Source organism: Dermacentor albipictus, chromosome 8, assembly GCF_038994185.2.
Source record: "Dermacentor albipictus isolate Rhodes 1998 colony chromosome 8, USDA_Dalb.pri_finalv2, whole genome shotgun sequence".
Lineage (NCBI taxonomy): Eukaryota > Metazoa > Arthropoda > Arachnida > Ixodida > Ixodidae > Dermacentor > Dermacentor albipictus.
Window position 1 is genome coordinate 134428475 of NC_091828.1, and position 13927 is coordinate 134442401.

General features: G+C 44.1%; 1 pseudogene; it reads left to right on the top strand.

Moving 5' to 3' along the window:
- The first annotated feature begins 902 nt into the window (after positions 1–902).
- LOC135913470 (uncharacterized) overlaps positions 903–13927 on the top strand; it is a 478190-nt pseudogene continuing 465165 nt past the window's right edge.

Here is a 13927-nt window from a genome sequence, read left to right on the forward strand (position 1 = left end):
GTAAGTATAACTTGATTTTATTATTTGTAATGATTAGCCCTTGTGTATTACGTGTTATAGTCTTTTGTATGTTTTGTATGCTCATCCATTTATATACTTGTCGCATTCTACATCATGGTCGCTTGGGGGTGTGTATGACTTTGTTTACGAAGTCATTGTGGTTTCACTTACCCTTTATGTTTATCTCTTCGTGGGGATATAGGACTGTGTTGTGTGGATTTATGACCATATGACGTAATTTGTTTTCATTTTCTGACTACATATAATTTTTTATATTGCTGTCGCTATGCGAAAAGGAATAGCGGCCACCATGACAGGGTGACTACATTTCCTCTTATTTTCATTTCAGTGAAAAAATAACATGAATGTACAACTAGAAGTATAACATTTAAAAACTGGACTACATTTATTTCAGTTGAATTTTATTTTCCTTTGAGGGGAATGTTTCTGGACTAAAAGCCGCTTTCTGGCAGCATGACTAAGTCCAGAGACCGATACACATATCATCAGGACATTATCAGGCAAAATAAATAATGCATAATGGCGAATACCCAAAGACATATGCATTCCCAGTGTATAATGTTCGACAGCTAGGCGCATAGCTTTAATCAAACACTTGTGGCGCAAGGTAAGTGACAGGAAGCACAAGAGGGACAGGATACGGCGCCAGACCTACTTGTCCTCTCCTTCGGATAGAGCTGGCATCCAATCACGTCCCTCTCATTTCCTGTCACGTACTTTGCATCACAAATAATCCATTAAAACCCAAAGAAAATTTGTATAGGAAGAGAGCAACAAAATATAGAATAGCGTAACAAAACATATAACACACAAAAAGTCTGCTGCTATACATGCGTAGGTACAGGATATACATTATACGCAAAGAAGAAAGAAGACACTTTTGGCAGCAGCGGTTGCGGTCGTGAGCAAGTCCCTAATCTGCTCCTACTTTTGCCACAGGTTGGTGTTTTTTTTCCCCTTTGCTTTCCAACCATATTTTTTCGCTATGTATATCGCTGCCGCCGCTGCTGCCAAATCGCTTGCTGTTTACACAAATGCCGAGTTGGCAAAAGAAATGGGTGCTTTACGAGCCGAGGTTCCTGTGATGCGTGACAGCCTTAACACGTTCAATCAACTTTTCGAGACAGTTAAGATCAACGTAGACTGTGGAAAACAGTGAACGATATAACCGGACGAGGGCGGAAAACGCATATCGTGAATGAAATTGAAATCGATATTGCCAGTGTAGTTGGGCAACAGCTTGTTGATGAAATGAATCGACACTTTGTTAGCACAGGGCTATATAGTGGACAAGACATGGAAGCGGATATTTTCATGACTGCAGGGCAGGTTGATTCCATTATGCTTACACCAGCGACTCCTACTGAAATTGAAGCAATTATCATGACCCTAGAAAACAAAGCTGCAGGCGGGGAAGACGAAATAAAGGCCTTACCTGTCAAGTATGTCGCTCATCTTATAAGTCCTGTATTAACCTATATAATAAATGAGATGCTCACACGCGGCGAGTTCCCAGATGAATTAAAAATAGCTAAAGTCACCCCTGTCTACAAGGGTGGCGATGAGAAAAAGCTTACCAACTACAGGCCGATATCTGTTTTGCCGGTGTTTTCCAAGATATTTGAGCGTGTTATTAATGATAGGCTTACGTCTTTTTTTCATAAACACAAAATAATCACGAAGTCGCAGTATGGCTTTCAAAAGGATAAGTCTGCAGAACTAGCTTTAACAAACATAAAGGACAAAATAATTGAAAATATTGAGAACAAACTGCTCAATCTGGGGATTTTCTTGGATTTAGAAAAAGCATTTGACACTGTGCAGCACGATATCCTCTTAAAGAAGCTTGCTGCGTATGGTGTTCGAGGAGTAGCACGGAATTTAATTACATCATATCTCTCAAATCGGTATGAGTATGTATGCATCGACAATCGGGTATCGCAAAAATTGAAAATCGAATATGGCGTTCCTCAAGGATCAATCTTAGGACCCCTCTTATTTCTTGTATACATAAATGATATAACGTCGATACCAAACTCCCCTGAAATAATAATGTATGCTGACGACACTAATATCTTCTTTACTGGCACTACAAAAGAGGTCATAGAATCATCAACTAACAGTTACCTCTTACACCTCTCCAGGTGGCTTAAAAGCAACCCGCAGAGTTTAAACACAAGCAAAACCAAATATATAATTTTTAAGCCAGCAAATAAAAGAGACCCCTATTGTGTTCATCTGCACTTTGAGGACACGTTACTGGAACAAGTTACAGAGCAAAAGTTCTTGGGCGTATGGTTTACAGAGGACCTTACTTGGAATACTCATGTTGACAAATTAAAAAGTGAGCTATCTCGAGTTACTGGCTGCATGTATAAAATACAAAATATACTACCCACCTGGTTGAAACAAACATTATATTACTCACTTTTCTATTCAAAACTCAGTTATGGCATTTTAGTCTGGGGAACTACGACAGCTTGAAACTACAACAAACTAATCCTTGTACAAAAGAAAATATTGAAAATGTGTGAAAACTATGTGGGTGACAAACGAGGACTCCGAACAAAACCGCTCTTCATTAAATATAGCATGCTTAAAGCAGATTAAGTTTATTATTTCAAAGTACTCCAGTGGATATATAAAAATAGGCTGCACACAATACCTGTCGACAGTTGCACCTCATACCCAATACGTAAACCCCACTATGTAAAGCCCGCCACAAGAACTAATTACGGAAAGCAAACATTGAATTATCAAACGATTAATATATTAAACAGTAATCACTTTAACGTACAATACACACAATCCTTCCACAGCTTCAAAAATGACTGTAAAAACCTATTAGTGGGCAGTGACATTGCATTTTCATTTTGAGTAACTTGTGCTCATCCCTGATAACACATGTGACCTCAGTTATGTTAGATTTTTCTCAGCGCTTGTAACTCATGTTTGCCATTGTTTCGGCATTTACATTGTGTATCAGTCTAAACCTTCGTTTTTTTTCTGAAATGTTTCTATGTACTGATCTACTTACTGTATGTGCTATTTATTTTCGAGCAAGTGATTCTATGGTTTTATTTTCTTTGTTGACTTCTAGTGTAAGCCAATTTTATTGTTATGTAATACTTATTGCGTATGTATCTTCTGCTTTTTCGAAATCTATCCCGTTGAATCAAAAGTAATGCTTTGGAGACATGTGTTCTGAATAATTGAATTTTTCGTTGCTGTGTGCTGTAAAAGATATGTTCGACAAATATGTATGTGAATGATATGTCATGCTGCCTCGAACTGTAGGGGCGCAGAGGCTCTGTCAGGCATTTTGCCTTTACCTCTGCCCCCTACACGGAGAGAATCCGTGAAACAAACAATAAAGAAAGAAAGAAAGACTACCGACCGTTCTATTAAAAAGAGGGCTCGGAAAGATGAAAATGGCCACTTGGCACGCAGGGTTTCTGAACTGAAACAGTACTCCCGACTAAATAGCGTAGAAATCGGTGTCCCTGCAACCAAAGGTGAAAGCTGTCTTGCGGTTGTTCAGTCCATGGGCGATGCTATAGGATGCAAAATCGTACCTGAGGATGTCGATACTGCACATCGTGTACCAGCCAAAAAAGAAACAAAGATTATTACACGCTTTTGCTCCCGAGAAAAAAAACTGAGTTCGTGAGAAAGGCACGCATGGCTCGCTTGACCACTGTGACCGTTGGGTTTCCACAAAAGGAACACAAGAACACAAGCCCTTATATGTAATCGAACATCTTACGCAAGAAAGGAAACGAATGTTCGCACAAGCTCTTGAACTCAAAAAAAGTGAGAAGCCGGAAACACCTCTGGTCAGACCACTGCGTAATCAAGGCCAGAAGGACACATTACAGCCGTGTCTACCGCATCTCTAGTGCGGGTGATCTTGCTGTTTTTACCTAGCTTACTAGTGTTTGCGGCTGCATATCTTAAACTTGTGCAAGAATGTTTTCTTGTCAGGATATCAAAAAATATTTGTTATGAAACTCCCAAGTTATCGCTGATACATATTAATATACGTAGTCTACGAAAAAGCTATGACAGCCTCATAGCACATCTTTCTACAATTAATCACAACTTCTCTTTTATCTGCCTATCTGAGACATGGTTGTCACTGGACGATAGAAATTTATATGCGCTACCAGGGTACAATGCAAAGTAGTGCTATCGTAGCGCACCCATCTCGTATCAAGTTACTTCCTAATGAAAAGGTTTCCAGACATCGAATCACATGGAAGCGACCACATTCCGACGTACCTGAAGATCAAGGGACTAATTAAATGCCCCTCCACGACCCTCCGGAGAATTGACTGGTCGGCGTTTCGGTCGCACATGGAGGAAGTGTATCAGCAAGGGAACCATTCAAGTCTGGAACACGAAATTCAAAAAACCATGCAGGAGGCTACGCGCGTTTTTCAACCTTTCCCGAAATACGAAGAATTTGATGCCGAACTGCAGCGACTACGAGCAATTCGCCGGAGGGCTGAAAGAAGATACAGGAGAACCAAATCCATCCATGATCTCAGAGAGGTAAGGCGGATGCAAAAGAATATTCAACGTCACATTGATGCACTACAATCTCAAAGATGGAAACGTTTCTGTGAGTCGTTGGATCCACGTCAGCGATTATCTTAGATATGGAGAACTGTGCGTGGACTTCGCGTATAACCGCAAGAGCATGTTCCTTTCAAATCCCTCGCTTTGCACCAAAGTCGCAGCGAAATAGACATTGCTGAAGAATTTTGCTCAAGACTTGCCAGCTCGCAGCTCCAACGCGCACTACACCATGTGCCTATCCTGTGCCACGGGATTCCCGCATGGATGTAATGTTTTTGGTGGAGGAGCTTGAAGCGGCACTGGTGACTTGCAGGCGCTCTTCGTCACCTGGGCCGGACGGCGTTACCTATGCGGCGCTCGCCAATCTTGGGCAGAAAGCACGACTCATGCTTTGCGAAACCTTTACAACAAGTCTTGGCGCAACGGTTTGGTTCCACGTGAATGGAAATGCAGCCACTTGGTTCTACTTCTCAAACCTGGTAAATCACCCTTAGATTTGTCATCGTGCCGCCCCATCGCTCTGGCCAGTTGCATAGGGAAAATAATGGAAAGAATGATTTTAACTCGCCTGGAATGGTACCTGGAAAATTACAACGTGCACCCAGATGCTATGACTGGCTTCCGGCGTGGGCGCTCATCCATAGATAATGTCATTGATTTGGTCACGTTTGTTCAACATCAAAAACGTCTGAAACGACTCGCTGCAGCATTATTCCTTGACATAAAAGGCGCCTATGATAATATAGCACATTATGCCATTATAGAGGCTCTATTTGAAGCTGGAGTCGGTGGCCGCACTTTTCAGTGGCTGTGCAGTTATTTGACCGACAGGCACTTCTTCGTGGTGACCGAGGATGGCACCACGACTCAACACCAAACGTTCCTTGGAGTAGAGCAAGGTGGAGTGTTGAGCCCGGCGCTATTCAACCTAGTGCTCATTGCCTTAGTCAGATGCTTGCCCAACACGGTTCAAGTTTCAATCTATGCCGACGACATCTGCATTTGGTAGTCTGCTGTAACACGACTGCAGGTACGAGCACGGCTACAAAAGGCAGCTACCTTAAAATCACTGTACTTGCGAAATCATAACTTAGAGCTGACTTCAGAGAAATGCTGCCTTGTTACTTTCACTCGGAAGGTCAACGGACAAGCAGTTGCAAATTCACGGAAACACCGTTTTTTAGTTGTAATTATCGACCGCGACCTATCATGGAGCTCGCACGTTTCATACCTAAAGAGGAGGTTGATGACAATAATACATTTCCTCAATTTTTTTGGTGGAAAGTCATGGGGAACATCGGTATGGTCAATGCTGCAGCTTTATAACGCCTTGTTCCTCGGTTTCGCAAGATACAGCCTCCCTGTGCTTGGTAGCACCTGCAAAGCAAACCTGCGTGTACTCCAGGAACTACAAGCTCAAGCGCTAAGAATGTGTCTTGGCCTTCCGAGGTGTGCGTCTACACGGCAACGATTGTCATAGCTCGAGATCACCCAGTATCAACGTACTCGGTAACCGACGCTCCCAGGGCGCATATTCGACACGTTGCCCGACTGCCTTCTCACCATCTTGCCGCTCTACCCACAGAAAGGCCACACGCAACTATCAGTCGTATAATTGTTGCCAATCGTGCCTCATTGTCATCTACGTGCCCGCAGCAAGACCATCCTCACCTTTATGGTGCCTGCACAGACGTGAAATACGCCTCACCATCCCAGGAATCACGAAGAAGGCTAACATGCCGTCGTTTGTCCTGAAGCAGGCCACATTAAAACATTTGCATGAGGTGCACAGTGGCCGTATATACGTTTACATCGACGGCTCAGTCACATCGGCAAGTTCAGCTGCTGCTCTAGTGATACCAACAAGATCCGTCAAAATACCGCTAAAAACATCACATGTATCAACGACAGCTGCTGAACTGGTAGCCTTGCGTGCGGCTCCTCATTTCATTCAGGAGGAACCACCCCCTGCATGGTCAGTCTTCTGTGATTCCAAAGCAGCCCTACAGAGTGTACTCTGAGCACTGCGCCATGGATCACATGAACAGCTTGTCGCAGAGATCAGAGAAGTACACCATCGCATAGTTGATGAAGGACACGATATTCTGTATCAGTGATTGCCTAGTCACTGTGGCATACATGGCAATGATCGAGCAGACGCAGCTGCCCGATCTGCCCATGACGGCGTCAACTGCGTTGCCATTCCTCTTTCGAGAGCTGACGCAGTGAAAAAACTTGCCTTACTTGCGCATGACCTGACGTTAGCTCAGTGGAATTCATCCGATTTCACAAGTGCACGCCTTCATACCCTGGACCCTAATTTACACATCCGTATTCCGCCCAAGCTTCCACGACGCGACTGCACCCTTCTAGTTCGCGTATGGCTTGTAGTAGCATTTTCAAACGCGTACTCTTTTCTTATCGGAATGTCCAACAGCCCACTTTGTGACTTCTGTGGGTGCAATGAAACAATCTCGCACCTTCTTTGTCAGTGCTCTCGTTTCAACCCGCAAAAAGCAATCCTCTCAGCCACCCTTGACAAACTGGACAAGCGCCCAATGACAGAAAGCAAGATCCTTGGACACTGGCTTGCGCGAGCATCAGCGCGATCGGGTATGAAGGCGCTGCTGCGGTATTTAAGAGACAATGGACTTTCTGACAGACTGTGACTTCACTGTGTGACGCAGGATTGTGCAGTGACACTGCATAACACTAGGAACGCCTTTGCGGTCTGTGCGACAGTACCCACAGAACAGTTTGTGTGTACGTGCATGTGTGTGTAGTTGTCTTTTTTTTCTAATTTTTTTCTTTTTGTTAATGCTTCTCTCTCTCACCTATCGCATCCCTTTGCCCCTCCCCCAGTACAGGGTAGCCAACCGGAGATAATCTCTGGTAACCTCCCTTCACTTAACTTCACTTTATTACCTTAAAAACCCCATTAGAGGGGTATTACATAAGGGGTGGTTAATAAAATAAACATTAGAAACAGGCGTTCATCTTGAGATATGGGTGACAACAGCTTCAGTAAAGGCAGATGGGCTTGTAATGGCTGCGATGGCGTGTGGAAGGCCGTTCCAGTCCCTTGATGCTCGAATAAAAAATGATGCTTGAAAAGTGGTGGTCCGGGCACGTGCGCGTGCAACTTGAAGCGGATGACCGGTGCGATGAGATATGTATGAAGGGGGCGTGATGTACGGTGGGTGATTTAGGGAGCTGAAAAAAAATGAGCGGAAGAGAGAGAGGGTGGCAACCTGTCGACGGAAAGAAAGCGTTTCCAAGCCGGTTTGCGCTTTCATCGATGAAATACTGATATCGTATGAATATGAAGATTGAATGAACCTAGTAGCGCGATTTTGCACAGCCTCAAGTGCATTTATGATATAAATTTGATGCGGATTCCAGATGGGAGATGCATATTCAAGTTTCGATCTTACAAATGATTTATAGGCCAACGCTTTTACTTGTTGTGGGGTATGACGCAGATGTCGTCTAAGAAATCCCAGTGATCTATTAGCAGCAGAGATGATGTTAGTAGCGTGCAAGTGCCAGGACAGATCACAAGATAGGATGACACCGAGGTATTTGAATGATTGGACTGATTCTATTGGAACATCATCAATGGAATAGGTAAATGTGTGGGGGTTACGGCTGCGAGTGAAGGACACGAGTTTACATTTGTTAGGATTTAGGTTCATTAGCCAGCGATTACACCATTCTTGTACGTTATTGAGATCATTCTGGATGAGTGTGTGGTCAGATGTGTTAGTAACTTTGCGGTAGATTACGCAATCATCTGCAAACATGCGAATGTTACATAATACATGCGTTGGTAGATCGTTAATGTAAATTAAAAAAAGAAGTGGTCCCAAGACGGATCCCTGGGGGACGCCTGATGTTACGGGGAGTCTGCTAGAATACTGGTTATTAACACAAACAAACTGAGAGCGGTTAGTCAAGAATGCTTCTATCCATTTTAGTACGTCGGGGTGTAAATTTAACTGAGACAATTTTAGCAGCAAACGTTTATGGGGAACTGTGTCAAATGCTTTTGCAAAATCCAGAAATATGGCGTCAGTCTGAAGGTTACTGTCAAGGTTAACATGCAGGTCGTGAAGGAAAATTGCCAGCTGTGTTTCGCAAGAGTAGCCTTTTCGAAATCCATGCTGACAAGGGTGAAAAAAACAGATTGAGTCTAAAAAGTTCATGATATGCGAGTATATGACGTGTTCCATGATTTTGCAGGGGACACTAGTTAATGATATAGGGCGATAATTTAATGGGGTGTCTCTGTTGCCTGATTTGAAGACTGGAACGACCTTGCCCACTTTCCAGTCGGATGGTAAGATACCTGTAGAGAGTGACTGTGAAAACAACAAAGTTAGATACGCAGCAGATACATGGTTAATATTTTTTTAAGAGCTTGGAATCAATGTCATCTACACCTGCTGACGATGAAAGCTTGATGTTATCAATAATCGAAGTGATTCCATCTGCCGAGAATATAACTGGCGACATACGCGCAGTTATGTTAGTAGATGTGGGAAGATCTGGAGTTGAAGTCTCGTTAGTAAATACAGAGAAAAAGGCTGCGTTAAAAATGTCAGCACACTCGCTGTCGCTGACCACTTCGCCATGTGCATTTAACACGCTGATCATGCGCGCCTCCTGAGGGTTTATTATTTGCCAAAATAGACGAGGGCTGTTAGTAAGCATTTTAGGCAGTTCATCGTGGAAAAAGGAGAATTTAGCTTTCCGTATAGCCCTCAGATAATCGGCCTCGGCTACAAAATATTTCTCCCAAGCAGAGGGGTGTCCGTTTAGTTTGGCTGAGCGGAAGAGGCGTTTCTTTTTGTTTTCAAGTCGCTTAAGCGTTTTAGTGAACCATGGTTTGTTACGATTTCCGCGAAATGTTATTCTTGGTATGAATTTATCAACGAGATCACCTAGTTTGTTTTTAAATATTGACCAGTTTTCATTAATAGAGCGCGTAGAACATAACCTCACGAACGTAGGAAGAAATGTGCTCAGATCACTATTAATTGCATCATAATTACCTTTATTGTACAGGCGGATTGTTTTGCTGACTAAATGGCGTTTCACGGGCCGAAACGAAAATGTGGCGTGAATTACTTTATGGTCGCTGACTTCAGGTAGATATGCTATTGATGATAAGCTTTCCGGATTACTGGTTAGGATGAGATCTAAGATGCTAGAAGTGCTCAGTGCAACGCGTGTAGGTTCTGATACAAGTTGGGTTAAATTAAAATTAAGGCAGAAATCCACAAAATCACTGGCAGGCTCACTGCCCATACTTATGGGGACGTCATTGCTCCAGTCTATTTGAGGAAAGTTAAAATCACCAAAAAGGAGGATTTCTGCTTGCGGGTGTTGATTAGTAAGGTCACTCAAACTGTTATTAAGTTTAAATGAGAAATCTGGAGTATTATGCGGAGGCCTGTAGCAAACACCTAGAATTAATGTATGGGGGGAAGTATGAATAATTAGCCATAATACTTCAAGATCAGAAGTGTTTTTGGCTACGGAGCACGATAACTGCTGATGCACAGCAATCAGTACACCGCCCCCCCGCATGCCTTTGCGATCCTTTCGGTAGAAATGAAATTCCGGTAGGTCGGCTAGTACTTCTGTGTCTGTTATATCTTCTGTTAGCCACGTTTCGGTTATCACCATTATATTACTGTTGGATGATAAAACAAGGTGGGAAAAAGCGTCACGTTTGGGAAGGAAACTGCGTGCGTTGGCAAAGGTTACAGACAATGATATGTTAGATTTGGGCTTGACAGTGTAGCAGAAATTTTTACGACGGGGAATTTGCTATATTATTTCTTTGACAGACTGCGTTTGCTCGTCGTAGACGTAGCGCTTATGGCCCATATGCAGTGTTTTGAATCGCAAAGAAAAAGGTAATGATTTGCTTTTCGCGAAAGTTATGAGGTGCCTGCGAGCGTTTTGTACGGAACGAGTGAAATCCTCTCCAACGCTGAAGCTGGTTCCTTTGAACTTGCGGCCGTTAGAAAGAATCAATTCTTTTGTTTTATGGAAGGTGAATTTTGCTATGACAGGACGGTGGCGGTTAGTATCTGTGCGATGACCGAGACGATGTGCGCGCTCAATTTCCTTCAGCTCAATGCTAATATTAAGATGATCGTGGCAGTGCTTGATGATAAGTTGCTCGGTCTGGGCAAACGCCTCTGATCCAGTTGATTCAGGGAGGCCATAAAAAATAAGATTATTGCGTCGTGACTGGTTCTCGGCGTCATCAATACGCGTTTCAAGCCTGTGTACCACGGTGGCCACTTGAGCGGTAGACGTTTTGACGGCTTCAAAGTCAGAGCGCAGGGAGACAAGATTTTGATAATGACCCTCTAGGTCAGTCATGCGTTTGCCCATATCAGCAATAGCTTTGTCCGTCGACAATAAATGAACTTTCAGGTCTTGAACCTGAGTGATTAATTTTAACTGTCCGGCAGACAAGTTCTTCAATTCAACTAGCAAAGCGTTGGAGTCCGGCCCCGGGTTGCTTTCGATATCGCCCGACATCATCAACAAGGCACGAATTACATCAGAGCACTCAAGAGCGACAAGAAGGCAGCAGTGCGGGCTCGGCAGCTGAAGCAGTAAATAATTGCTAGACTTCTTACAAAAAAGACTGTAAGCTTTACCAACCTGCATGACAAGAGCGAATGGTTTAGCGATCTGCGTCTGTGCACAGCCGCCGAGCCCACAAGGCGCCACCGGTAGTGCCTGCTCTTTTGTAGTTGACCGTAAGGTTGATGTCGATGGCGACAGGTTCGTCCATGCTGCATCGAGCACCACCGTCTTCAGTAGCGGTGTCATCAAGAACGTAGATCCGCCGCTCCCGACGAAATCCAGGGGCTTGAAGGTCGGTGCAGTTGAAAAACCAGGGGCGCACATCAGGGAGGGGTGACAGGCAATCCTGTCAGTTTCACCTGACGAAGCACGATATTGCAGCGGGGCTGCCAGGGAAGCCGTCACTAGGGCTGGAAGCAACAGGCGCACGAATGCGCGCTGAAACACCTGCATGACAAGAGCGAATGGTTTAGCGATCTGCGTCTGTGCACAGCCGCCGAGCCCACAAGGCGCCACCGGTAGTGCCTGCTCTTTTGTAGTTGACCGTAAGGTTGATGTCGATGGCGACAGGTTCGTCCATGCTGCATCGAGCACCACCGTCTTCAGTAGCGGTGTCATCAAGAACGTAGATCCGCCGCTCCCGACGAAATCCAGGGGCTTGAAGGTCGGTGCAGTTGAAAAACCAGGGGCGCACATCAGGGAGGGGTGACAGGCAATCCTGTCAGTTTCACCTGACGAAGCACGATATTGCAGCGGGGCTGCCAGGGAAGCCGTCACTAGGGCTGGAAGCAACAGGCGCACGAATGCGCGCTGAAACACCTGCATGACAAGAGCGAATGGTTTAGCGATCTGCGTCTGTGCACAGCCGCCGAGCCCACCTGTCTTTCCTTTGCCTTTCTCTCTCTCTTCTAATGAACTGTCTGCTATCACAGCGATATCGTTAACAAAATGTTTAAAGCAGGCATATTTCCCAATTCTCTGAAAGTTGGTAAAATAACACCATTTTACAAAAAAGGCAATCGTGAACTTCTGAATAACTACAGGCCTATTTGTATTCATTCATTTTTCAGTAAACTAATTGGACGACTAGTTAATATACGTTTATCATGCTACCTAGCAAAATTTATTCTACTATCACCGTGCCGACAGTATGGCTGTCGGCAGGGTTGCTCAACCGAGCTTGGGCTTCTAACCTTCACCGATAAAGTCAAGAAGGCAATCGACCAAGGCTTGCAGGTTGGAAGTGTATTTATATATTTACCAAACGCTTTGAGACCATTCATCACAAAATTCCAATATATAAACTTGAATCTTACGGCATAACTGGCCCGCCACTTCAGTTTATTTCTAGCTACCTAACCGATCGTACTCAAGTTGTTCAGATTGACCTCAATCTTTCATCTGCTAAGAGCAATATATCAAAGTGTTCCTCAAGGCTCGATCCTTGGCCCGCTGCTGTTTGTACGATTTATTAACGACTTACCTAATGTTCTGACCACTACCGACTGTATATAGAGTGAGCACGGTGTAGTAGTAGGGCATGGTGTAGTATAGTGGACACGGTGGGCCTTGCCGAGGCATGTCACTCTCCAAGCCGTTCTTCTGCTTTGTGGAGGGCTTGCTTCTCTGGGTCGCCGGAACGTCGGTTCATCGCCTACCCTATGGCGAAATGCCGGCACCGCTTCATCAACCTGACGAACATTTCGAGGCGCCGACATGGCACGAAGTCAAGCTAACGGAAAATACCGCCCCTCTCCAGCATGCTCCAACGCCCCCTGGTTTCATTACGTCATCTATCGTTGCCCGTATAAAACAATCTGCGCATTAATTTACCTTCAGTGGGCACGGTGGGCCTTGCCTAGGCATGTCGCTCACGAAGTCGTTCTTCTGCTTTGTGCAGGTTAGTTCTTGCTATTGTACGTTTGGTAGTGACTGTCCTTTCTTGCTTATGCTGCCGTGCCCACGACATTGTTCTAAAATATGTCACGAGTATTTTCATGTTCTGAAACTTTTGCTGTGTGGGGATGTTGAAACTAATCCTGGACCCACTAACGCCGATTTATTGCATAAAGTTCTTGATGGTCAAAATTTGCTGCGAGAGAAATTAGCCGACTTGAAAACAAAGACAGAAAACATGATAGTTGAAACAAGAGAACTGTTTCAGCGGCTTCAAGTTCAGATATCGGAACTTATATCTGATACGGCTAGCTTGGGCTGCCTTGAAAACACTGTAAAAACGTTTCAAGAGTCTGTAAATACTCACGCTTGCAAGCTCATTGATAATGAAGATAGACGCAGGCGTTCAAACATAGTTAATCATGGTATGCCTGAAGAGCCAAATGAGACTGAATATGATCTAAAGCGCAAAGTAATTACAGAAACGCTCGAGAATAAGCTAGGTGTTAAGTGTGTTTCCATTGACCGTATTCACAGACATGGTAAGGCTGGCCCTAAAAGACCGGTCATAATGTTTCTTCAGGATTATAATGACAAAGTAGCAATATTTTAAAATGTTTCTAAACTGAAGGGAACCAACATTTTTGTTCAAAACGACTATTCGCAGGTCACTTTGGAGAAGTGTAAGCTATTATGGGAAAGTGCCAAGCATGACAAATCGCTCGGGAAGGTTTCACTTCAGCATGGTAAGCTACGCATTAACAATGATATGTGCATCTGGAATGACAAAATATACCAAGACGAGATAGCCTCTAAT